This window comes from Heterocephalus glaber, unplaced genomic scaffold (genome assembly GCF_053883595.1).
Source record: "Heterocephalus glaber isolate CG9 unplaced genomic scaffold, H.glaber_assembly_v1.0 deba00000281, whole genome shotgun sequence".
NCBI lineage: Eukaryota > Metazoa > Chordata > Mammalia > Rodentia > Bathyergidae > Heterocephalus > Heterocephalus glaber.
The window spans coordinates 9574013-9600988 of record NW_028258139.1 but is presented as its reverse complement, the minus strand read 5'-3'; the positions used below and the strand labels follow the sequence as shown (position 1 = coordinate 9600988).

Genomic DNA, 26976 nt, shown 5'->3' with positions numbered 1-26976 from the left:
TGAGCTTCTTGGACAAAAGATTCTGTAGAGAACTTGAAGGAGATGTATCTATGGGTTACTGGGTATTGACCCCACATCCCCAGGCAACCCCCCTTTTCTGATACTGGGAATTGAACTCAGGACCCTGCGCTTGCCAGATAGGCGCTGCGCTGCTGATCTACATCCCCACCCCTGGTCTGCTCTTTTGCTAGAGTTGCTTTGGTGAAGTAACTGGGTTGACAAGTAGGTCACTGAGACGTGGCCATCTGAATTACATGGCAAATGGTTGTACAGCACCGTGTGTGTGTGTGTGTGTGTGTGTGTGTGTGTGTTTCTGTGTGTTTCTGTCTTTCTGTGCCTTTTCTCTCACCCATAACCTCCAAAAAAACGTGTGGAAATAGAGGAAGTGGTGGAGCCAAATTACATTAACTCCTTCACATTTTCAGTGCTGAACTTGTAAATAACCTTCAAGTTATTACTTCCCACATGAGTGCTGCTGGTGTTAATCAGTCTTGTCTGTAAGAGTGTGTTATTTTGGTACCGGGGATCAAACTCAGGACCTTGCACTTGCAAGGCTGGCTCTGGAACCACTGAGCTAAATCCCAGGCCCTGAGTGTGTCTTTGTTTAATCAACACCCTTTCCTCAAGTATTCATTGTTTCAGCAACAATGGCACCAAGGACAGTTGATTTGTTTGACAGAAAATGTGTGAAATTAACAGATCTTCTTTAGTAAATCCTTTCTCTTCTCTGTTCCCATTGTGTCTCTTCTTTCTCAAAGGTTGTTTGTAGATTTTTTTTTTTTTTTTGATACCAGGGATCGAACTCGGGTCCTTCAGTTTTCAAGGCAGGCAGTGGAAACACTGAGCTAAATCCAGGGGTCCTGTTTGTAGATTGTTTAAGGTCTGGGAGACAGTTTTTATGGCATTGTCCTGCAGTTCTTGTTCAGAGAAGACTTATGTAGGGGAAAGATGATTTGAAGAGAAATTTCACCTGTTGTCATAAGTCAGAAACTTTGTTTTTTTGGTTTTTGGAATGAGGGGTCTTGCTCTGTATCCCAGACTGGCCTTGAACTCTGGGCAATTCTCCTGCCTCAGCCTCCTTAGTGCTGGGATTACAGGTGTGTACTACCATGCCCAGCTGTTGCCATAACTAAGGGAATTAAATTCTTTCCTTTTTTTAACTCTTGGCCTGAGTATACTACACATGGATTAAATTTTTTTCTACATTGCTTCTAAAAATTTTTCTCATTTCTTTGTGTGGTGTTAAAGGAATCACTCAGCCCTCCTTACAGGATGTGGATGATTACTTGGAGGAAATGCTCTAATGTTGAGGATATCTGTGTCCTCGTAACTAGATTTTCATCACTCTCAGTGGTGGATCCCATATGTAACTTTTTTTTGGTGGTAGTGGTACTGGGGATTGAACCCCAGGGCTTTTGCACTGAGCCACATGCCTGACCCTTTTTATTTTTTTGAGATAGGGTCTTGCTAAGTTGCCTAGGCTGGCTTTGAACTTGTGATCCTCTTGCTGTAGCTTCCCAGGGTGTGGTGATTTACAGGCATGTATGACCAGGCCTGGCAGAGGAACTTTTTAAAGTAAAAATGGAATTAGAGAAAAGTCTGCCTTCTATTTGCTGTTGTCATCATTATTAATATTAAGGTTGCAGAGATAGGTGATAAAGTTTCTATTTTAGAGCTGCCCTGGAGAATTAGTCTGTTAAAGGGAGGGATGGTGATACATAGTGTAAAATAAGTGATAGAAGAGTACAGTTGCTGTAGTTCAGAAGGAGGCAGTAACATGAATGAAGGGCTTCTAGGACTTAGAGGTTCATGCTTAGTAAGTTCAAGCTTAGCATAGCTAGGGCCGGGAATTTAGCTCAGTGGTTCTGGCCTCGCAAGCTGAGGACCCGAGTTCGATCTTCGGTACCAAAAAAAAAAAAAAAGCTTAGCATAGCTAGCTAAATCAGATAGTTTTCTTTTTGTTGTTTTTTTGTTTGTCATTTTTTCTTTTGGTTTTTAAAGACAGGTTCTCTCTGTAATTCAGGCTGGTTTTAGACTCACTATGTAGGACAGGCTGGCCTCAAACTTGTGATCCTCCTGCCTCAGCCTCCCAAGTGCTGGGATTACATGTGTGTGCTACCATGCCTGGCTTGTTTTTGAATTTTTGAGAGAAGGTCTCACTGTGTCGGCAAGGCTGGCCTTGAACTTGCATCGATCCTCCTGCCTCAGCCTCCTGAGTGTTAGGATTACAGGCATGCACTACCACACCTGCCCAGATAGTTTTGTCATGGCGGGGAAGGGTATAGAAAATGAAGTTGAAAGAGGTAATAGAGACATCATTACCACAAGCCTTGAATGCCAAATTCATTGGTTTTGATCATGTTTTTTCAGGCAGTGGTACAATTCTAGAGTAAAAATTTTTGGCCCGGGAATTTAGCTCAGTTGTTCCGCTGCCTGTCTCACAAGCTCAAGGACCTGAGTTCAATCCCTGGTACAAAAAAAAAAAAAATTTTTTTGTGTATGGTGGGAGTAACTGAAAGGGTAAAATTGGGAAATAGAAAGAAAACCTTCGAATGGGAAGGGGAACAAGGGAGAGGGGAGGGGAAAAGGAAGGAAGGGAAAAGAAAAAAGAACAAGGAAAAAATGGAAACAAAGCTTCTGTAAATAAGGAGGAAAATAGGGATTGAAGGGAGGAGAGGGGAATGGGGGAAAAAGAATCAAGATACATCATGTACAGGTACAAATACTCTATGATAAATGATCATTATGTATATCTACAGTGTACCAGTAAAATTAATTTTAAGAAGTTTAAACATTTTTTTCAAAATAATAGCATATGTAACAAAAAAAATTCCTGGGTATAAGCCTTGTGGGTGCATACCACATCTGTAATCCCAGCACTTTGGAGGCTGAGGCAGGAGGACTGCTGTGAATTGGAGGCCAGTATGGGCTACATAGTGGGTTCAAGGCCAGCCTAGAATATACAATGAATTCCTATGTACCAAATGTTACAGGCTAACTCTGATATTGGTAATCAGGATAGAACAGAGTAGAGGAAAGGAATGAAGTAAAAAGGGTAGTGGTAATAGGAAAGGATATTTGCCACTGAAGCAGTGGGTAAGATTAGTTGACCAACAGTGTGTGGATGTGTAAAGATTGCATCAGTTAGGATCATTCTTTTGGCTGCAAATAACAGAGTAATGGTAATTTAAACATGACACACTTTGCTGTAACACAAAAGTTGGAGGAGGGGGGTGCCTGGCATGTGTGGCAGCTCTGTGATGGATGCTGTCAAGCACTCAGGCAGTGATACCATTCAGGGTTATAGGATGGGTTTCGCAGCACCAGGGACTGCATCGCTGCATGGTACAATGAATCGGAGACTTGAAGGGTCAAAGATGACTTTGGAGGAGGCCGGTGTGTTTGAGTTACTGTGGTACAAGAGGAAGAGAGAGACAAAGACTGAACTGCCTTCTTTTGGACAGAGAGTGGAAAAGAGCTCTCGAGGAAGCTGAGGAGGATGGTGAACATTTTATTTTTTCTTTACATTTTCCTCAAATAATAGGCGGTTGTAACAAGAAAACAATTCCATTTCCTGTGTGGTTAACGTTTTGGTGTTTTACTGAAGGGGTCAGTGGTAGGACCCTCTTAGAAAAAGCAACCTTCCACATTCTGCTCCATGTTTCTATCAGTAATCCTCTCTGTTCTGTCTCCCAATTATGATTGCTGGTTTTTTTTGTTTGGTACCAGGGATCGAACTTGACCTTGCACTTGCGAGGCAGGCGGTGGGACCACTGAGCTAAATCCCTGGCCCCAACCAATTATGATTGTTGAGGAGTCGTTATGCCACTCTGGCATTATCAGTTTCTCAGCATATTAGTTTCTTGTTGAGTAAAATAAAAACCTGAGCACAGATATGTTCATTCATTCATTCTGTTTCTTTCTCATTCATTCATCATCCATTCATTCAAGACAGGGTCTCAATAGGTAGTTCAGGCTGTCCTTAAACTCACTAACATAGGCCCAGGCTGGCCTCCAAACTCACAGAGATCCTCCAGCATCAGCCCCTCAAGTGCTGAGATTACAGGTGTGCACTCCTACTCCTGGCTCCCTTCTACCTTTAGTTTTAGATATACTCTCGCTTAATTGTTGAATGTTTGCAATGCTTCAGTGTTTAGTTTCTCCCTGTTATTTTTGTGGTACTAGGGACTGAATCCAGGGCCTTTGCAGTGAGCTATATTTACCCCATCCCTATCCCGCCCCACAATTTTATTTTATCTTTTAAAAATTTTATCTTATTTTTTTGGTACCGGGGATCGAACTTGGGACCCTGTGCTTGTGAGGCAGGCGGCGGCACCACAGAACTAAATCCCCAGCCCAAATTTCATTTTATTTTGACCCAGGCTCTTCCCTGTTGCTAAGTTGCTGTGATCCCCTTTCCTCAGACTCCCAGACTGCTGCAGTTATGGGGATGTGGCACCACATCTGGTGCCCCTTTTTAATTATTTCGTGATTTGCAAGACTACTACTTAATGGGACTCTATAGCCTTTTGTAATGGGAATTTGTGTACACATAAGAACTTTGAGTATTAATGGTCTGTGTTCTGTTCAATAACTGGTTCCCCAAGCCAGAGGAAGTTGCAGCATAATAGAAAAGCTTCATTTGCTTGCTTGTCTTATCTCCTTACTGGCCCTGCAGAAGTTGCTGGAAGTAGTTTGGTATCTCTACTTATAAACTCCTCTCCTTGTCAAATAAATCTATACCTTGGCCAGTAAAGTATAGCACACTTTGCAAGAACAGATGAACTGGATCAGTCAAGTAGCCATTCTAATGTAACTAGAAAATAGGATGAGTGAGTCAGCTTGGAAAAGAACCTAACGGACAAGGGGCACAGTGAGAAGCCCTGATGCAAGCCAAAGTCTTGCATAAGAAGGGCAGGGACTAAGGGAGACCCAGCCCTGAGGCTCTCTGGAAAGGCCTTCAGGCCACCACTATGCATCTTGCTGAAACAGCCAGGCCCTACTTCCTCGTCCAGATTTATATATATTAAGTGTCTTATCAACAGGGGTAATTCTTCTGAGACCTGGTTGATTCAGCTAACAACACTTACGTGGTAGAATGCCCTTTCATAACACTACACTATGATTTTTTTTTTTTTTTTTTTAACAGGGATTGAACCCAGGACCTTGGGCTTGCGAGGCAGGCATGGGACCACTGAGCTAAATCCTCAGCCCTACGCTATGATTTTTAATAGTTGCAGAATACTCATTTAGTTAATGTATTCTAATTTAGGCAGTCCTGGGGCATCTAAGTTATTTTTAATTGTTTCCTATATATATATTTTTTGGTACCAGGGATCAGACTCGAGACCCTGCACTTACCAGCCAGGTGGGGCACCACTGAGCTGCATCCTTGGCCCTACGATTAGTGTTTTTAATCTTTAGACTTCTGTTATTATCTTCAATATTTGGGGCTTTTGTTGTTGTTGTTTTTGAGACAGGGTTTCTCTGTGTAGCACAGGCTGGCCTCGAACTCCCAGTGATCCTCTTGCTTCAGCCTCCAAAGTGCTGGAATTACAGGTGTGCACCACCACAGCAGGCTAATATTTGAGGTTTTAAGTTTTTGGTTTTCTTCATAGTCAGACTTTTTTTTGCTGTGTGTGTTAGAGGATGATAGGTGTTGAATCCATCGCCCTGTGCACGCTAAGCACACACTCTACCATTGAGCTACCTTCTAAGCCCCTTAGTCCATTTTATATTTGAAGATAAAATCTGAAATAAATTGTAACACTGATGGTGTATACTTCTAGTGTTTCTTATGCAGCAACTTTTTTTTTTTGGAGACCAGATCTTGCTGTGTAGTTCAGAGTGGCCTATAATTCACTAGCCAGGCTGGCCTTGAACTGTGGTAATCCTCCTGCCTCAGGCTCTTGAATGCTGGAATCACAGGTGTGCATCACCATACCACTCCTTGTGTGGTTTGTAATTTGGGATTGTGAGTGTTTCTTTTTTCTTTTTCTTTTTTTTTTTTTTGAGATAGGGTCTCACTCTGTAGTTCAGGCTGGCTTGAACTCACTGTGTTGCCCAGGCTGGGCTCAAACTCACAACAGTCCTCCTGCCTCTGCTTCTCGAGTGTTGGGATTACAGGTGTGCACCACCATGCCTGGCTGTGAGCTCACTTTTACTGGCATTTTATCTGTGGGAATCCTGTAAGGGCTGGGTGAAAGATGTGTCCCTACAGAATTGATTTATATTTGCTTTCAATGGGCAACTCCTGTTTATTTTCAGCCTATGACCAGTGGTCATGTTATTTTCTCTTTGTCTCTCTCTTTCATTTTTTTGACACTAGGTGTTGCTGAGTCATTACATTGTCCAGGGTGGGCTTGAATTTGTTATCCTCCTGCCTCTGTCCCCCAAGTGCTAGAATTACAGGTGTCTATCACCGCCCCCCCCCAACTTCTTTTGAATTCCTCAGTGAGGTAGGTAGGCATCATCTGGATTCCACTCTAGACAGGAAACTTAAGTACAGAAGTAAAGTGATGTATCCAATGACAATGACCAGCCCTGAGTCCAGGCTGCCTAACTTCATTAAATGCCAAGGCATTGGGCTGGGGATTTAGCTCAGTGGTTTCGCTGCCTGCTGTGCAAGTGCAAGGACCGGAGTTTGATCCCCAGCACCAAAAAAAAAAGCCAAGGCATTTATTGGTAAATGAACTGAATGGTAGTTCCAGAGAGAGGGGAAAATTGCTATCTAGTGCAGGTTTATTTAGGGGTCTATGTGAAGACAAATAAGAGTAAATTTTTGATTCTATTGTGGAATTAGGAATATTTCAAGTAGCCAGGCGTGATGGTGCACAACTGTAGTCCTAGCACTCAGGAGGCTGAGGAAGGAGGATCACCGTGAGTTCAAAGCCAGCCTGGACTACATAGTGAGTTCCAGGCCAACCTGAACTATATAGTGAGAACCTGTCTCAAAACCACAAATTTTTAAGCAAAATTATAAAGGTTACTGAATTGAGCTGGGGATTTAGCTCAGTGGCACCGCACTTGCCTTGCACAAGATCTAGAGTTCTATCCCCGGGACCAAAAAAAAGAAAACAAAGGATACTGAATTTTTAAAAATGATACTTTTTTTCACTTTTGAGGGGAGGGTGCTGGGGAATTGTACCACTCACACTAGGCAAGCGTGCCAGCACTGAGCCACATCCCCAACCTCTGTTTTTAGTTTTGTTTTTTTGGTACCGGGGATCAAATTCAGGTCCTTGCGGTGCTTGCAAGGCAGGCTGCAGAACCACTGAGCTAAATCCCCGGCCCTTTTTGTAGTTGTTTATGTGCAGAACATGCCAATGCCTTTGAAGAGTTAATTGCCTTTGTCATTTCCCACTATATTGTAATAGTGGCCACAGCTTTCTAAAACTTTGTTTTAAAGTCATGTCAAGCTTTTTTTTTTTTAAAGTTTTGTGCTATTATCTATTTGTTTCTTTCTCTTTTTTTGTAAGAGTCTTTTTACCCATTGGTTTTTTGGGGTTTTTTTGGTCCTGGGGCTTGAACTCTGGATCTTGAGCTTGTGAGGCAGGAGCCAGAACCACTGAGCTAAATCCCCGGCCAGTCGTGTCAAGCTTTGCTGGTTGTGGTGGCACATGCACATACTTCTCATCTCAGCACAAGGAGGTTGAGGCAGAAGGATTGCTATGAATTTTAGGTCTGGCTAGCTCAGTGCGGCCACCATGAGTTATATAGACAATGTCTCAAAAACAACAACCACAAAGGAACTCCCTGAATAAATGATGTCAGACTTAAAGAAAGTTGCAAAACTAATACAAAAAAATTCCTTAGTCTTCACTGTAATTCAGTATCACTTGCTTTATTACAGACCTCCTTTTCCTGCCACTCTCCTGTATCCTCCCTATCCCTCGCCTCATAGTTACTGTCTGATATTAACTTGCAGACATATTTTTTCACCCCTTGACATTTCAGTGTTGTAAGTGCCTTAACAGATATTCTGTATATAATCATAGTACAACTATCAAAATCAGGGAATTAATACTGAATAAAATATGTAGATAATATTATATCAAGTATTGGCATGATACTAATCCAGTGTTAATATGTGTGATTTATGTAATTTTTCACGGGCATTATTATTTTAGAAATTATTTTTCTGGTTCAGGTTTTCAATCTAAGATCACATATTTAGCTATTGATCCCTTTAGTTTCCTCTGATCTGGAGTACTTTTTCAGTCTCGCTTACTCTTGATCTTTTTGGGAAAGTACAAATTATTTATTTGAAGTCTTACTTTTTTTTTTTGGTACTGGGGATCGAACTCGGGTTCTTGCGCTTGCGCAGCTGGCGGCAAAACCACTGAGCTAAACCCCCGGCCCCATACAAGCTATTTATTTAACATTGGCTCTGTCCATTTGTTGTCATATATACCCTCAGGATAATTCAGGCCTTATGTTTTTGGCAGGAGGTGCATACTATCAGGAATTGAATGATGATTGGGTTCATTATTGGTTGCTGTTAAACGATCACCTGGCTAAAGTGGTGTCTGCCAGATTTCTCCACTGGGACATTACTGTTTTTCCTTTATAAATGAATAAGAATCTGGTGGGAAAGTACTATGTAAACATACTATGTGTGTTTCTCATCAGAATTTCACCCAACAGTAATTTTAATTCATGCATGTTTTTACCTCAGTCATTACATTGTATTTGCTGAATAGTTACTTTGAAATTTTATTATTCCCTTTGTAAGCTGGCATTCAGTTTTCTTTTTTCTATTATACTTTTATTTCAACTAGAAGGTATAGTCTAGGGCTTTCAAGCTACAATCACATCATGTTGAAAATACATTTTAGAAATAAAGTGCTGTAAATGGAACTGCTTGGCTTTGACCATATACGTTCTGCATAGCCCTTACGAAATCTGCACAAAGAAATATTTTCTCCCTTTATTCCAATTAATTGCTCTTGTGTGTAAGTTGCTTTCTATTCCAGTATATTCAGAGTGGTGAAATAAACAAGGCCACCCACTAGCCAGGAGTTACTCCAAGCATATAGGAGGTGGGCCTGCCATAGTCTTGCCCAATCTAGTGGAGTAGGAAACACTCCAACCCATGGTCCTACAAAACTAGAAATGGTAATGATTTGGAAACTGTTCTCCCAAATAGATATAACTCCATTTCTACAGAAAACTCTTGGCCATGCTTTGAGGTTTGGTCCTAAAAATATAAACAAGGTATAATAGTAAAAGTAGACAAACTGCATATAAAATTTTCAACACCCAGCCAGGCATGGTGGTGCATGTGTGTAATCCCAATACTTGGGAGGCTGAGGCAGGAGGATTGCTTTGAGTTCAAGGCCAGCCTAGGCTCTATAATAAGTTCAAGGCCAGTCTGAACTACATAGCTAGACCTTGTCTCAAAAAAACAAAAACCTCAAAAACCAACACCATCCAATTAAGTGCACCATATAGAACAAAAATTATGGAAAAGGAGAAAAAAGGACACAAAGTAGATATATTTCAAAAATGTGCTTAGCTTATGTGATAATGAACTTTTAGATGATATACTTGGCTTAGCTGAAGTTAAAAAAGAAAACAGAAATATAACTATCATTATAACTATGTCTAGACAGTTTCCAATATTGGTAAATTCTCCGTGAAGAATGATGGAATAAAGATGCTTAGAATGTATATACATGAAAAATGGACATAACCATTGTCTCTTGACATCAGTATCTTTCATGGTGTTTTTGGGGTGGCTGTCTTAACTCCTGCTGCTCACTGAAGGGCAGGAAGAGCTACTGCCTCATTATCAGGTGTGAGGGGCACCTTTTTCACTCAGATTTTATGTGGTTGATTAAACATTGTTTTTAGTGTCTAGCAAGAGAATATAATTTATAAAATTTTAAAAAAGATTTTCTTGGAAAATTTACATCGCATTGATGATCAAAAGCTTCAGTTCCTTTTTTTTTTGGTACCTGGGATCGAACTTGGGTCCTTCCACTTTCGAGGCAGGCAGCGGAACCACTAAGCTAAATCCCCGGCTCTCAGTTCTTTTTTTTTTTGAGGCAAGGTCTTCCTTTGTGTAGCCCAGGCTGGCCCTGGCGTCAGTCCTCTTGCCTCTGCCTCTCAAGTGTTGGGATTACAGGTGTGCACCACCACACCCACATCTACTTTGTGGATTTAAGTGATTGCCGAATACAAATGTTTTTGTTTAAAAAATAGCTTTAGGGCCCTGGATTTAGCTCAGTGGTTCTGGTGCCTGCCTCGCAAGGGCAAGGTCCTGAGCTCTATCCCTGGAACCAAAAAATAAAAAATAAATAAAAAATAGCTTTAGTGAGATTTAATCAGTGATTGATTAATCAAGAAATTAGTGCTGTGGTTTCCGCGGTGGCTGAGGAGGTGGTCGGCTAGGCTGCTGCTCCTGCGGCCCCCTGGCCGCTCCTGTGCTGTGTTCCAGGGTGGGAAGCGCCTCCCGCAGGGACTGGTACTGTTCTAGATGCCTGGTTTACTTCAGTGAACAAAACAGACAAAAATCCGCAAAGCTAATATTCTGTTGGAGGAGCCAGAAGTTAAATGTAAAATAAGATATCAATGCAAGTGTGAAAATAAAGTAATTTCTTCCTCCTGAGTCATGGCGTATCAGTTATACAGAAATACCACCTTTGGAAACAGTCTTCAGGAAAGCCTAGATGAGCTCATCCAGTCTCAACAGATCACCCCCCAACTTGCCCTCCAAGTTCTACTTCAGTTTGATAAGGCTATAAATTCAGCATTGGCTCAGAGGGTCAGGAACAGAGTCAATTTCAGGGGCTCTCTGAATACATACAGATTCTGCAATAATGTGTGGACTTTTGTATTGTACGATGTTGAATTCAGAGAGGTGACAACTTATTAAAGTGGATAAAGTGAAAATTGTAGTGTGCAATGGTAAAAATACTGGCTCCAATACTACAGAATGAATAGGAAAAAAAATGGCTTTTTGATGCCATCTCCTGTTATTCATCACTTTTTGAAGAGTAGCATAGAAGAGACTTTTAAAAAATTTATTCTAGCATTGCAGAAATGACTACACTATATTATACTATCAGAGAATTCTGGTAGAAAAATGCTTATAACTCTATCCTCTTACATACCTTTATTACAAAGCATGAAGAAACCTAATTTTTTTCTTAATGACAAATCAGAGTTGTCACCCTCCTGAGAACACTCTTTAATAAACTTATTTTAAACCTCGAAAAAATAAATTAGTTAAATTTACATAACACACAGTTTGCCCATTTAGAGTGTTTTAAGTTAGTAGGTTTCAGTATATTCACAGATGGTGTACTCGTCATCTTGGAACATGCAGAATAGTTTTGTTACCTCAAAGGAACCCTGTGCTACTCTTCAGATCTCAGTCTCACCTTCCCAGCCCTCAGCAGTCACTAATCTTTCTGTTCCTGTAGATTTCTCTATTCTAGATTATTAAAATGAATGAAGTCATCTAGTATGTGGCCTTTCGTGACTGGAATTTTTTTTACTGGGCATAATATTTTTAAGGTTCATCCGTGTTGTAGGAAGTATAAGTATTTCATTCTTATATCATTGTATAGAATACTGTGTCAATTGATGGACATTTAGGTTATTTCCACCTTTTAACTGTTACAAATAGTATTTCAAGGAATGATCACGTACAGGTGTTTGAGAGGATAGGGTTTCAGTTCTCAATATTCATATTCGGGAGTGGAATTTCTGGGTCATATGGTAACAGCCTTTGATCATTTAAGGAATTGCCTGTTTAGAGAAGTGGCTATGCCATTTTATGTTCCTGCTAGCAATATATGAAGGTTCCAGTTTCTCCACCTCCTTGCCAACAGTTGTCTGACTCTGATTCTGGCCATCCTGTTTGCTGTGAAGTGGTTTCTGAACGTGGTCTTGATTTAAACTTCCTAGATGACTAATGATGTTCAGCATCTTTTCATGTGGTTATTAGCCATTTGTATATCTTTTAGAGAAATGTCTCTTCAGATCTGTTGCCAACTTTTAAATTGCATGATCTCTATTTTTATTATTGATGTATAAGAGTTTTTATATGTTTCAGATACAAATCTTATTTCAGGTGTATGATTTGCAGATAGCTTAACCCATTCTGTGGGTTGTCCTCATTCCCTCTCTCCCACTGGGATTGAACCTAACCCCACACATGGTAGGCAAATGCTCTAACACTGAGCCACATCCTCAGCACTTTTTTTTTTTGGTAGGGGGATCAAACTCGGGACCTTGCGCTTGTGAGGTGGGCAGCGGAACCACTGAGCTAAATCCCTGGCCCTCTAATTTTATTTTTATTATGTTGCTTAGAATCTGCTTGTTTCTATAAAGATAAAATTTTGATAGGGATTACATTGAATTTGTGGATAAATTTGTCAAGTATTACCATTTTAAAGTTTTCTATCCATGAACATGCGATAATCTCCCACATAGATATTTAATTTCTTTGGAGAAAAAAATTTTTTTTTGGTGGTACCGGGGATTGAACTCAGGGCCTTGTGCTTGGAAGGCAGGCGGGGTGCCACTGAGCTAAGTCCCTGACCCTGAAAAATGTTTTGTACTTTTTCAAGTGTAAGGTTTTTGCTGTTATTTTTGGTGTTATTGTGAATGGAATTGATTTCTTAATTTCATTTTGAGATTTCACAGATTAGCTTATTTTATTTATTTATTTTGGTGTTTTGAGACAGGGTTTTGCTATGTAGCCCAGGTTGACCTTAAACTTGAGGTGATCTCCTGCCCCTCAGCTTCCCAAGTGCTAGAATCACAGACATGTGCCACCATACCTGGCTTGTTTTGGTTTTTTGAGATGATGTCTCATTGTGTAGTCCAATTTTGCTTTAGAACACAGTAAATTGCCCAGGCTGACCTAGAACTTGTGATCCTTCTTCCTCAGCTTCCCTAGTGCTGGGATTATAGGCACAGGTCAATTTCTTTTTTTTTTTTTTTTCTAATTTCATTGAACTACAATTTGAATACAATAAAGTACTCCTTTTTTTTTTTTTTGGTACTGGGATTTGAACTCGAGTCCTTGTGCTTGCATAGCAGGCAAAACCACTGAGCTAAATCCCTGGCCCTAAAGTACTCCTTTTTAAGAGTATAGTTCGAATTTTGAAAAATACATGGACTCTTATAACTACCACCACTTTAGTCAAGATAACATTTTTACTACTCAAATTTTTTTATGTTCATTGACAGTTCTCCATAAACCCAACTCTGGTCTGAGGCAGTCACTGATTTGCTTTATCACTATAGATTAGTTTGCCCTTTCTAGAATTTCCTATGACTAGACCTTTATTCTTTTGTCTCTGGCATCTTTCACTCAGCATAATAATTTTAAAAATGCAACCACACCATTTACTTTTTTTTTTAATGGTGGTACTGAGGGTTGAACCCAGGGTCTTCACAGTGAGCTACATCTCCAGCCCTTTCTATTTGAGACACAAGGTATTGCTAAATTGCCCATGCTGAACTTGAACTTGTCTTGAGCAGTTCTTTTATTGCATCACATTATTCTATTGTCTGGTGTATGAGAGACCAATATCCAAAGGCAGTGCCAAAGACTGGAACTGTTCCAAAAAGGAAACAACACCCCCCCCCCCCAATTGAACCCAGGACCTTGTGTTTGTAAGGCAGGCGTGGTGCCACTGAGCTAAATCCCTGGCCCTAACACTTCCTTCTTTACTTTTTTATTCTGTCCAGACTATAAGCCTATTGGTGGGTACCATCCATGTCTGGTATGTGTCTTTCTTCCTCAGGTTGCTGGCCAGTGTCAGTGATCCTTAGACACACCTAGAATTGCACTCTACTATCTGCTAGACATTTCTTTTCTTTTTTTTTTTCTTCTTGGTACCGGGGATCAAACTCGGGTCCTTGGCACTTGTGAGGCAGGCAGCAGAATGCTAGACATTTCTTAATCCATTCAAGTTGACATGATAGTTAATGATCACATGACTGAGGCAGAGAGATTTGATTTTGAAAAGTAGAGAAAGGTTCATGGGAAGGGGAGAGCTTAATGGCAACTAACTATATCAGGGTGTAGTGGAATTAGATGAGTAGTGAGGTCTGGGAAGTGTCTAGCAAGGTGGACGGTAACTGAATGACCAAGGTGCATGTTGGCAGTAGAATAAGGCTGAAGTAGCCAGACACTGTCTCTTTTCTTTTACCCTTAGGAAGCTCTTGGGAAATGCCCTATATCTTAGTCCTTTCTCATTGCTGGGACAAAATACCCGACACCCACAACTTAAAGGTGAAGAGGCTTATTTTGGCTCCCAGTTACAGCCCATGAGCAGCTGGCTTCAGTGCAGAAATGACAAGCAGATGGGCATGGTGGAGGAAAGCTGCTCTAGCAGCCAGGAAACAGAGAGAAAAGTAGGAGCTGGGTAGGGAGATGAACCCTTCCAGGTCACTCCCCCAGCGACCTACCTCTTCTAACCAGACCCCAACTGCCAACAGCACACTCAACCTCTGAACACACCTGTGGATGAATCCACCTCTGAATACAGTGCCCCCATAATCTAGCCACCCTTCAAAAGCCGTGCTTCTGAGTGTATGAGAATTTTGGGGAAACATTCCAAACCCAAACAACAAGGCCTTATTTCCTGTAGGTTCTTTCATTTTGGAATATTCCGTTTAAAGGGAAGGTGTACCCTAATGCCTGTGCTGGTTGCTGGGGTCTCTTCTAGATGTAGGAGCATAGGAATAGAACATCTACTCGAGGGGCTTTGCAGGGGAGGAGGTTTGTTAAGTAGTTGGAATTGCACCTACCTGTTTGTAGAGTTTATTAGCAGGATTCCAGGGGAGTCTTGTCCACGTAAGATTGTCTTTACACTTCTCAAACAAGATTGATGATGATTTAGTATTCTCTTTTCCAAAGATAAAATACTTTGGAGTTGGGGGATAGACAGGTGACAGAAATTTCTGCTGGAGATGTTTATCAGTGGATCAAGTTTATTTCTTACACTTTTGTTGTTGTTGTTTTTGAGACAAGGGGGGGGTCTCACTGTATAGTTTAGACTGGTTTTGAACTCACTACATACCCCAGCTTGGCCTTGATCTAACAGCAATCCTTCTGCCTCAGCCTCCCCTGAGTGCTGAGATTATAGGCATGTACCACACCATGCCTGGTTATTTTAATTTTTATTTATTTTTATTTTATTTTCTTATTTTTTGGTATCGGGGATTGAACTCTGGTCCTTGCCCACTGAGCTAAATCCCCGGCCCATGCTTGGATGTTTTTAGACAGGTTCTCACCAGGTAGTTCAGGCTGGCCTTGAACTCACTATGAAGCCCAGGCTGGCCTCAAACTCATGGCAATTCTGCCTCAGCCTCCTGAGTGCTGGGATTACAGGTGTGTGCCACCCACCATGCCTAGCTTCTCTTCATACAGCTTGATAGGAGGATTAGAAGGATATTTTTCAACTTATTTTTAATTTTTTGGTGCAGGGGATTGATCTCAGGACCTTGTGCTTGCAAGGCAGGTGGTGGAACCACTGAGCTAAATCCCCAGCCCATTGAGCAACTGAATTTTATTTATTTATTTATTTATTTATTTATTTATTTATTTATTTTTAGTACCAGGGATTGAACTCGAGTCCTTGTGCTTTTGAGGCAGGCGGCAGAACCACTGAACTAAATTCCCGGCCCAGGAGCACATTTATCTTAAACAACTTTCAGCTTCATTTTAGATTTATGGAGAAGTTACAGTGATGTGATCATAGAGACTCTGTGTATATCAAGTCTCTGCAAATGTCTCTTGTAAAGAGCCAGAGAATAAATAATTTAAGATTGCAGACCAGATGGTTTTTCTTGGAACTATTTTGCTGAAGTTGGGTAAAAGTAGCCATAGACAATGAGTAAATGAATGGGCATGCTGGTGTTTTAATAAAACTTTATTTATAAAAGTGGGAGTAGGCTGGACTTGGCCCTTGGGCTGTAGTTTGCTGATCCTTCTTGTGTGCACCCTTCACCCAGCCTCTCCTAATGTTGATGTTATACAGCCATGATATATTTGTTAAAGACATTAACATTGGTACAGTACTATTAACTAAACTTCCTCTGGATCCCATTAGCATGGTCTCTTTCTGTCTCTATCTCCATCTGTTTCTGTCTCTGTCACTCTCTCCTGCCGGTCCCCATTCTGTTGGCCCTTTCCCTCTTTACCTGCTCCCTTTCCCCTCCCTCTGTGACACGACCCCCCCCCTTCTCAGCAGAACTGAACCCAGGATCTTTGCACTGAGCTGTATCCCCAGTCCCTTTACTTTTTATTTTGAGACAAGGTCTAGCTAAGCTGCTCAGGCTGGGCTCAAATTTGTGATTCTCCTGGATAAACCTCACAGAATGCTGGGATTACACAGCCTTGTGTTACTTTTCCTGTCTCATTTATTTCAAGATTCAGTCTAGTGTACCATATTACATTTATTCATCATGTCTCATTAGTTTATTATTGTTACCAGTATGGGCTCATTGGCACTTACTCTGTGTGACTTAATTTCTGACTAGTATTTCATTGTATGACTGTCCTTCTTTTTGTTTTGAGGGGGGTTTTTTTTTGTCACCGGGGATCGAACTTGGGTCCTTATGCCTGCCTTGCAAGTGGTGGAACCACTGAGCTAAATCCCCAGCTCCTGTCCTTCTTTCTGTTTATCCATTTACCAGATGATGGATATGTGGATTTTTTCCCCTACATTTGGGGTGTTATGGGTGATAGCTATATGTACAGTATTTGCTTATGGTAGTTTGTTTTCTTTTGGGTAGGTACCTAGAAATTGGAGTTACGTTTCTCTCTCTCCCCCTCCCCCCCTCCCCCCCTCCCCCCTTCCCCCCTTCCCCCCCTCTTCCCCTCTCCCCCTCTCCCTCTCCTCTCCTCTCTTTCCTCTCTCTCCCTCCTTCTCCCTCTCTCCTCTCCTGAAGTTACATCTTACTACTTAGTCCAGGTTGAGCTTGAAGTCCTACTGTCTTAGCCTCCCAAGTGCTGGGATTTATAGGGCATACCACCATTCATGGCTCCATATATATATATATATATATATATTTTTTTTTTTTTTGGTACTGGGGATCGAACTCGGGTCCTTAGTTTGCGAGGCAGGCGTTGGAACCACTGAACTAAATCCCCGGCCCCATGGCTCCACTTTTTTTTTTTTTTTTTTTTTTGGTACCGGGGATCGAACTCAGGTCCCTTGTGCTCGTGAGGCAGGCGACAGAACCACTGAGCTAAATCCTCGGCCCTGCATATTTTGACTTAAAGACATTTTTCTGCTTGTTTTCCAGAGTGTCTACACCACTGAATAATAATAAGTCTGGAAATCAAGTAATGTTAAATATTAGCCCTTTCACTTTGTTGTTCATTTGTCTGGCCACTTTATCTTTTTGCATTTCCCAGTGAATTTTGGAATAAGTTTATCAGTTTCTATAATAAAGCTTGCTAACATTTTGATTGGGATTGTGTTGAACATATAAGTCAATTTATGTAAAATTGATGTTAACAGTATTTAGAGCTGGAGTTATAGCTTGCTGGTAGAGGTCTGGCCTAGCATGTTTTAGGCCCAGGGTTGGTTGGATGGTTGGTTGGTTTGTTTTTTGAGACAGGGTATTGCCAGTATAATTCAGGCTGGCCTGGAACTCACAGTGTTTCTCCTGCTGCAGCCTCTCGAATGCTGGGATTATAGACATGTGCCACCACTCCTGGCTCAGTCCCAGGGTTTGATACTTGGCACCATAAAAGAAACAAGCCAGGCTTGATGGCAATCCCTGTAATCCTGTCACTCCTGAGGTTGAGGCAAGAGGATTGCTGTAAGCTCAAGGTCAATTGGAACTACACAGAAAATTTTATATTTTACTCTTTTCAGATATATTATCTTTTATCACATTTATCTGGAAGCATTTTATAGTTTTTGTTTGTCAGGACTTCGTGCATGCTAGGCAAGCACTCCACCACTGACCTGTATCCCCAGCCCTGTCATTTCATTTTTTTTTTAAATTTTATTGTACCATTTAAAAAATTTTTAGTTGTTTTCTGGTTTGAAGATGTATATTTATCTTGTACCTGTAGTTTTCTACAACTCAAATTTCACCAGCTTTTTAAACAGATTCCATTGGATTTTCTGTGTAGATGATCATATTATGTGTGCATAAAGACAGATTTTGCTTCTTTCCAACCTGGATGTCTCTTCTTACTTTTCTTGCCTTATTGTAGTATCTGAAACTCAGCATAAAATGTGAAGCAGTAGTGACCAAAGCAGGCATTTTTGACTTGTTCCTTGCTTGGAGAAAAAAAGCATTCAGCCTTTCATCGTTTGCTTTTGATTTCTACCTCTACCAATGAGAATATTTTATAAGTGTCAAGGATATTGGTTTTCTGACATTTATTTGGACATTTTCCAGAGAGCTTTCTGTTGATAATTTCTAATTTAATTGCATTTTGGTCCTTAGGATACTTTGTATGACTGACTGTCTTTTTTTTTTTCTTTCTTTCGGTACTGGGGATCGAACTCGGGACTTTGCACTTGTGAGGCAGGCTGCGGAACCACTGAGCTAAATCCCTGGCCCTGACTTTCATTTTCAAAAATTTATTGAGACTTGTTTTATGGCCCAGAATGTAGTTTCTCTTGGTAACATCCACTTGAAAAGAACGCATATTCTGCTATTGTTGTCTAGAGTTTTGTATAAATATCAGATCAGACACTTTGTTATCCTTTAATACAAAGGAGTGAAGTAGGAAATATATTCATTTCTCTCTTCCCAAATTTATTGTGAGTCTGGAAATCCTGCCAGTTTTTTCTTCCAGGTGAAGAGCAGTCTCCTGATTGGAATGACAGCTTTGAACTGGAAGACATTATTTCATTAGTGCACTAATCAACTACAGAGATTAACTGATTGGCTACTTAATAATTAAGTTGCTTATAATTCTTTAAGATTACACAGAACTAATTAAATGAACCTTTTACTGCCTGGCATGCCTGGGGTATTCTTGTGTGAATATGGAGGAACTTAAAATCTTTTTGAAAACCAGTGAGGTAACAGATAATAGAGTCAGTTTTAAAGGGAAGTATATTAAGATGCATATTAAGTATGAATAAACTAAAAATACAGGTTTACAAGACTAGTTTTTTGACAACTTGAATGCTCCTTTAATGATAGTATTCTGAGGGTCTAAATGGAAAAACTTTTTATAACATTTCTTTTGGATAGGATTTTAAGATTAACTCTATTCATAGACCATTTTACTGTCTTTGAGGAAATTTCAGTGTAAAATCATTTCTTTGGTTGTCTCAGCATATGTTTCCACCTATCTACTGAGATACAGAGCAAGATTGGTGAAGGAGAAGGCTGAACTGGATTATACATCAGAGGAGCAAAATCTGGATTGGAACCTAAATGTCAAAGGAGACTTTGAATAAGATGAGCTTACATCAGCCTTTATTTTAGACAGGCAAGCTGATGGTGTAGAAATTAAGATACAGAGAAACTAGGCACTTTGTCTAACAGAGGAACTGCACAAGGGTAATATGCTCCTAGAGGACTTTGGCTGTGTCTGGAGACAGTTTTGGTTGTCCCACTTAGGGGGAAGGAGATGCACTAGTGAGTAGAGGCCAGGGATAATAATATAGTGTGTAAGACAGCTCCTCAGGACAACAAAAAAATCATCTGGCTCAAATGTCAGGAGTGCTGAGTTTTGAGAAACCCTAGTCTGAAGCCAGCTTAGCTTGAAGAATTTGTGTGTGTGTGTGTGTGTGTGTGTGTGTGTGTATGTCTCTCTCTCTCTCTCTCTCTCTCTGTCTGTGTATTTAGCATTGGGGATTGAACCCAGGGCCTTCGCAATAAGCTACATCCCCATCCCCTTTTGTTTTTGCCCAGGTTTGGCTTAAACTTGTAATCCTTCTGCTACAGCCTTCTAGAGTGTTGGCTTTAAGACTCATGCCCCCTGGGCCTGGCTTAGTTTGAGCCTTTTTTTTTTGATACAGGATCTCACTGCGCAGTCCTAGCTGGCCTTGAATTCAGTATGTACCCCAGGCTGCCTTCGAATTTGGGGTGATCTTCTTGCCTTAGCCTCCCAAGTGCTAGGATTACAGGCATGCACTACCACACCCGGCTTTTAGTTTGAGTTTTGATTAGCACATGGATATTCAAAACTCTTACCTTCTGTCACATACATTTTTGTTCTCAGGTAATAGTAATCGCTTCTAAACTATCAGTTTTATTTTTCAAGTTTATTTTTTAAACTGAGGTAAAATTCATGTAACAAAATTAACTACTATTTTAAAGTGAACAATTCAGTGCCATTTAGTAAATTAAAAATGTTGTGCAACGGTACTTTGTCTGATTCTAAGACTTTTTATCACCTCACAAGGAGACCCTGTACTCATTAAACAATCAACTGTCCATTTCCTCCTCCCCTATGCCCCTGCCAACCATTAGTTCATTTTCTGTCTCTATGGATTCTAAATTATTTTGATGTTTTCTTTCTTTCTTTTTTTTTTTTTTTTTAGTGCTATGGAAGAAACGTTCAGAAAATAAGGAGGGTGGACTTCACATCTCAGCCTCCCTATTTTTTACTACTTGTGTGATTTGAGCAAATCATTCATCTGGCCTTAGACTCAGTTTCTTTTTTACTCATCTAACAGCTGCCAGAATGCCTTGGTTTAAATGAGATCTTTCAAGTCTGAAACTGTAGTCCACATGGTGTTTGCTGAGCATTTTTGTTGGACATCTGTAACAGAATTTGTAATCCTACACTGGTTTCTCTTTTACCTGGAATGTTTCTGAATCACCTTTGCACATATTTACTGAGTGAATGAATGAAATAACTTCTTAAAAGCAAGAATAGTGTTTTATCCATATTTGTTTTTTGTTTTGCCCCCATATTTGTATTTAACCTGTGTCTAGTGTTTTTCCAGATATAGTAGTCAGCAAATATTTGATACTTGTTTCTGTGTCACTACTTCCCTCTACTGATTTATTTACTTACAAAGTAAGCCCCTTCAGGATTTTATTATTTATTTGTCTGTTTGTTTATTTATTGGGTACTGGGGATCAAACTCAGGACCTTGTGCTTGGGAGGCAGGCGGGATGCCACTGAGCTAAATCCCCTGCCCTTCAGGATTTTAAAATAGAATAGCGTATTTATCATTATTTACTTAATAATCACCCTGCTTATATAATGAAAACAAGTGTTTATTGATCTGGAATTTGTTCTTGGCAGATTCACTGGTATTTGAATCTTCTGAGTTGTCTCTTTGTAGGTAATCTGTAACACATTCTAGAACTCCACATTTATCTTTTCCTGTCTCTGATCTGTTGCTTTTAAATCTGTAGGAAGTAAGAACTGGAAAAGATGTTAGAGATAATTTAGGTCCAATGTAGAATTTTACAGATTAGGCTATAGCTCAGGGTTATATGTTTAATAGACAATGAGTTAAAGTGGGATCCTGACCAAGAGCCAGGCCTAGCAGTAAGCAGACTTAAGATGAATCATTTTCTTCATTCCTTCACATATATGAGTTCTATTTTATTGATAACACATAGTGACTGTGTATTATCTTTTTTTTAGTGCTTTGCATGGTCTTTAGCATTAGGCACAGAGTAATGTTTTAGGGTTGTGGGAATAATATGAAGGCATTGCCAATTTAATAATTTAATTTAATATTATATTTCTACCTGCCTTGTGGGAGGAAACACCTGGAGGGCAAATCTTGATTACTTGTCCAATGGGTATATAAAAGAATTGGGAATGGGACAGATGAGATGGAGAGAATTAACAGAAGGCTGCAGATGGTGGCTCAGCAATTTGGAACGAGTCCATCAGTTCCTGCTGTCCCATTCAGTGTGAAAGATCCATCTGGGCTTCCCCTGAGTGCAAGAATGTGATGTAATGGACATAGGATGAGAAAGCCGGGTTTTACTTAAAGTAATTATCAGGTTCGAAATAGACTTGGAAATGTTGGGTATAGAGACAAGATGGAAAGAACTGAAGACTTGGATTACACAAATCCTTAATACATGACTTGTCTATGTTTTTATCTGGTAAAATCCAGGACCTTGGTTCTGGTTCCTATATAGTTTTCATTAAAAAGTTTGTTTTTTAGTTTTTTTCATTAAAAACTTTAAATGTCAGAGTTTTAAAACAGTACCTTCTCTTGCCCCCCAAAACAAAACAATACTTTATTGTAAAAACTACAAAGTTGAGAAAAACCAAAAGAAGAAAATAAAATTACAATTTATAGTTATTCTGATCCTACCTAGGTCTACTTATATATGCAAACATTTGTAAAATGTTATTAGGATTTATTTCCAAAATATGAATTTAAACTTTTAATCAGATTTGTTTGGTTGTCCCCTACCCTCCACCGGCTCATTTCCTTTCTACCCCTTCAATCATTTTTTTCATTTCCACAGCATTGACTTATGAATCTGAAGCCCTGGATAACTTCAAATACTAAAAATATTTATCTTTCCAACCCTGTTTTCAAATTATCCATCCTACTTCACAGGACTCATTTTCACAACAGTAGAAATATACTATGAGGGCTGGGGATTTAGCTCAGTGGTTTCGCTGCCTGCTGCGCAAGCGCAAGGACCGGTACCAAAAAAAAAAAAAAAAAAGAAAGAAAGAAAGAAATATACTATGAAAGGGCCAGAGATTTAGCTCAGTGGCACTGTGCCTGCCTCGCAAGTGCAGGGTCCTAAGAGTTTGGTCCCCGGTAGGGGTGGGTGGGGAATGTACTATGAGAAATCTGTCTATGAGTCAGTTTAGCCCTATTTTACCTCATTAGTTTCATACTACAGTATGAACAAGGTAGAGGGTTTTTTTTGTAAGGTAGAGTTTTTGTTTGAAGGTAGGCAAAAACTTCTTTCAGATTATTCATATCCTTCCTGATGAAGCAATGCTATGGACTTCTATAATATTTCAGGGGCTGACTCCTAAGCAAAGCAGCCTTAAAGGAGGTTCCTGAAGGACCTTTGTTAGTTGCTCCCATTTGATTAAAGGAGTTTTTTCCTTGACCTAGCTACAAGAGAATGAGAAGCACATACTCAGGAAGCATGGAACTGCTTGTCCCTTGGAGAGGTATGAGCCTGCTGTGAATCTGGGGATATATCTGGAGAAGTATGTTGGTGGCTAGGCATCTTGCACAGAAATCAGAAGCCATTACCTGCTGTCACACACAAAGGCAGGAGTGATTTTCCACTGGGAATGGCAAGCCCTCATGTATCCTCTTCTTTACTGGCACCATGGGGTCCTTCCTTTTTGTCCTCTGCCTTTGGCTCAGCTGATTCATTAGAGATACCAAGCTGTTCCTTGGTCTGGGCCATCTGAGTCATCAACCTAACCTGTCCATGTGGGATTGGATGTCTGCCAATATCTCAGTCATGTGAGCTGTAGCTGTTGCTTCCTGGATGTCTGCTAGATGAAGGGCCTTCGCCTCATCAGCAATCACTTTCTGAACTTTTCCTAAACTCCTGCTAAATAAACACATTCACCTGGTCCTGAGTTACTTGAGGGTCTAAGGGTTTTGGGCCTTAACCTTTCCACCAACTATGTCCTAGGTGCCTTTAGTCCACCTGCGTCTCTGCTTCTTAATTGTTCTAAGGCTTTATCCAAGGTGGATAGCTGATGACCCTGGTGAGCCCCAGTGACTGGACACAGGACACACATGAGCTGCTGGTCTTCCTGGCAGTAGGTGCTCAAATGAAGCCCATGGTCTGAACACTTATCTTGGCTGCTCTTTCTGCTTCCATTTCTGTTCCTGGGTCAAATTTGCTTTTTCTGCCTTAGTTTCTCCTTTCACCTTGAATTTTCCTCCTTGGTTGTCTTCATCCGCCACACTTTCTTCCTCATCCTCTAGTTCTTCCTTCACTCTCTTCTTCACTCTCCTGCTTATTGCTGTTCCGTCTCCCTCTCTTGCAACTCATTGGCTTCCCTAGACTTGTTCCCTCTCTCTCTTTTTGCCACCTTCTACTGCACCTTGGTCTCAAGGTCATCTTTCTATATCCCCTCCTTGCTGACTCCACAGATACAGGCCCTGGTGCCATGGACCTGCTCAGCCAAGTGGTGACTGAGGAGCTTCTGCCTGTACTCTGCAGTGTGGTGGCATACCTTATGGGTCTAGAGCCTCCAGGGGCTCACATTTCTTACTTACCTCACTCCTCAGAGCTGAGGTTTCCAGGCCTATGAGCTTGCTGCCTTTCCTTGTCATGGCCTCCTCATGTTCTATTCCCTACCCCTTGGGTCCCTTATGTGGGAGTGGGCACCTGGCTGAGCTGCACATCTCAGAGTAAGACCTGAGATTGCTGGCAGACCCTGGCTATGGGAGCACAAGGCCTTCCACAGCTCCTATAATTTTTTTTTTTTTTGTACTGGGGATTGAACTCAGGACCTTGCGCTTGCAAGCCAGGCCCCTATAATTCATTATTATGTAACAAAAACATTCTGTGGCTTTTTAGAGGTTAAGATAGTAATGTCTTACGTGTTAATATATAAATTTATAGCGTCATAAATTAGATATGGCTGTGCCTTGCCATCTTTTAACCAGTTCCCTATTGTTGGGCATCTAGGTTTTTCTTTTTTTTTTTTGTAGTGGGGATCGAACTCGGGTCCTTGAGTTTGCACAGCAGGTGGCGAAACCACTGAGCTAAATCCCCGGCCCATCTAGGTTTTTCTAATCTTATGTAAAATGCTGGGCCAGGGATTTACCTCAGTGGTGCTGCCGCCTGCCTCACAAGTGTAAAGTCCTAAGTTCAGTTCTCAGTACCAAAAAACTCTAACTGCTAACATGAAAATTTTGTATATGTGTGTACATGACTCTCAGGATAAAACTTTACAGTGGCATTTCTATTCTCAAGGTTATGTGTTAATTATTTTTTGTGTTTGTTTTGTTTTTTGAGACCGGCTCTAGCCTTGTAGTTCAGGCTGGCTTTGAAGTTACTATATAGACCAGGCTGGCCGTCTCCTACCTCAGCCTTCTGAGTGCTGGGATTATAGGCATGTGCCACCACGCCTGGCTGTACTAGTTAATTAATTAATTATTAAAAAAATTTTTTTGGTACCAGGGATCGAACTCAGGACCTTGTGCTTTCGAGGCAGGTGACAGAACCACTGAGATAAATCCCTGGCCCTGTATTAGTTAATTTTTTGTTTGTTTGTTGTTGTTTTTTTTGGTACCAGGAATCAAACTTGGGTCCTTGCGCTTGCGAAGCAGGTGGCAAAACCACTGAGCTAAATCCCCAGCCCTGTATTAGTTAATATTTTAAAATGATGTTTGGGATTGTCATCACTGATATTTTTGTAACTTGCCTCATTTTTTCTGTATCAAATAAATGATGATCCATAGCTGTGGCTGCAGTTGTGATGTTATCTCTTTATTATAAGTGTAAATGATGGGGAAAGGGCAATTTCTATTTATTCATCCTAGTTCCCCACATACAGTAAAAGGAACTGGCACCTTGAGTCTTATTTTTTTAATATTTTGAGAAATAGGAAAGGTTTATTGGGGAATAGGAATAGCTCCTGAGAGACAGGAGGGTTCTTGATTGGGTTGCCACAAGGCCCTTTGTCAGGTTATTTATACAGCAAAGTTACAATGTGGGTACATTGTGGGTCAAACTACAATCAACCTATAGGATTACAAGTATAGCAGTTAAGCTAATATTGATCCAATAGTGAAGTGGGGCATGACATCATTAACCTTGGCTTATCTATGACTAATAAAAGGGAAACATTTTGGGAAGGAATAGTCCAGCTATTCTGTTAACCACCCAGGTGTCTGATGCATATCTGGACTTGATTGGATGGTACTAATTACTGCATAATCCCAAATTCTGCTTATCCCTTAGGGGGAAGTATGTAAGTCTGGCCATTGTGACTTTATCTTGAGGCCTTGCCTTCTTCAAATGTGCCTCCAGCCACAATTCTGATGTCTTTATTTTTCTGCTAACTTCCTTGAGAACCCAGTTCTTCTCTGACTGTATATTAATTTCTGTCTTAACTTAGCTGCCTGTAATATTCCCCTCCCTCCCCCCAAGAGGTACCCTAACTGTGGTTAGGGGAGGAAGAGGTGAAGTTTCAATCTAGCTGCTTCCAGCTGAGAAGGGTCTGTGTAGGGGAGACCACAGTCAAAGGCCTTTTCCAGAGAGCTAATCTGATGAACCTTGGATAGAAGTCATAATGGGAATTAGGTTTTTTTCTCTTGGCTACAAAAAAATTTTTATAAAGCAAAACATTTACTGGTACATTTCAGATATATGTAATGATAACATTCACCGTACGAAATTTGTACCAGTGCATGATGTAGCTTGCTGCTTCTCCCCCCACACTTCGACTCCTCTTCCTTCTATTTTTTTCTGTTCCCTTCTTTTGTTTTCCCAGCCCTCCTCCCCTTTTCCCCTTCTCATTTGAACATTTTCTTCCTGTTTCCCAGTATGCATTTTAGTCCTTATTTCCACTTTCTGTTTCTCACACCAGAGAAACAATGCAGTAGTTAAACATGTGTGTCCAATTCATTTCATTTAAGAGTATGGTCTCAAGGTCCATCCATTTAGTTACAAATGTCTCAAGCTCATATTTCTTTATGGCACAGTAGTACTCCATTATATTTTTAAAAACTCCACGCCTTCTTTATCCATTCATTGGTTGATGGGCATTTGGACTTTTTCCAAGATTTAGCTATTACAAACTGCTGTTATAAACATGGGTGTGCATATATCGCTGTGGTATGATGCTTTTAATTCTTTTGGGAAGACACTGAGAAGGGAATAGCTGGATTGAACGGAATTCTCTTTAGAAGGTTGATCTAGTTGATCTAGTGATAAAATCATTGGTTCCATCTGATCACTTGGAGTTTGCCTGTCTCTAGGTGAGAATAAACTGTTTTTTGTTTGTTTTGGAGACAGGGTCTCACTGGGTAGTTGAGGCTGTTCTTGAACTCACTATGTAGCCCAGGGTAGCCTCAAACTTTCCGAGTGCTGGGATTACAG

The 26976-nt window shown here is 40.5% G+C and overlaps 1 protein-coding gene and 3 pseudogenes across 5 annotated transcripts in view; 2 read left to right on the top strand and 2 right to left on the bottom strand.

Moving 5' to 3' along the window:
- Nucleotides 1-26976, top strand: part of Cecr2 (CECR2 histone acetyl-lysine reader) — a 144657-nt gene that overhangs the window by 8774 nt on the left and 108907 nt on the right. The window lies entirely within an intron of this gene.
- Nucleotides 8939-9724, bottom strand: LOC147830215 (GPI ethanolamine phosphate transferase, stabilizing subunit-like; annotated as a pseudogene).
- Nucleotides 10601-11003, top strand: LOC101713986 (transcription initiation factor IIA subunit 2 pseudogene; annotated as a pseudogene).
- On the bottom strand, nt 21552-24200 carry LOC106008313 (tripartite motif-containing protein 44 pseudogene; annotated as a pseudogene).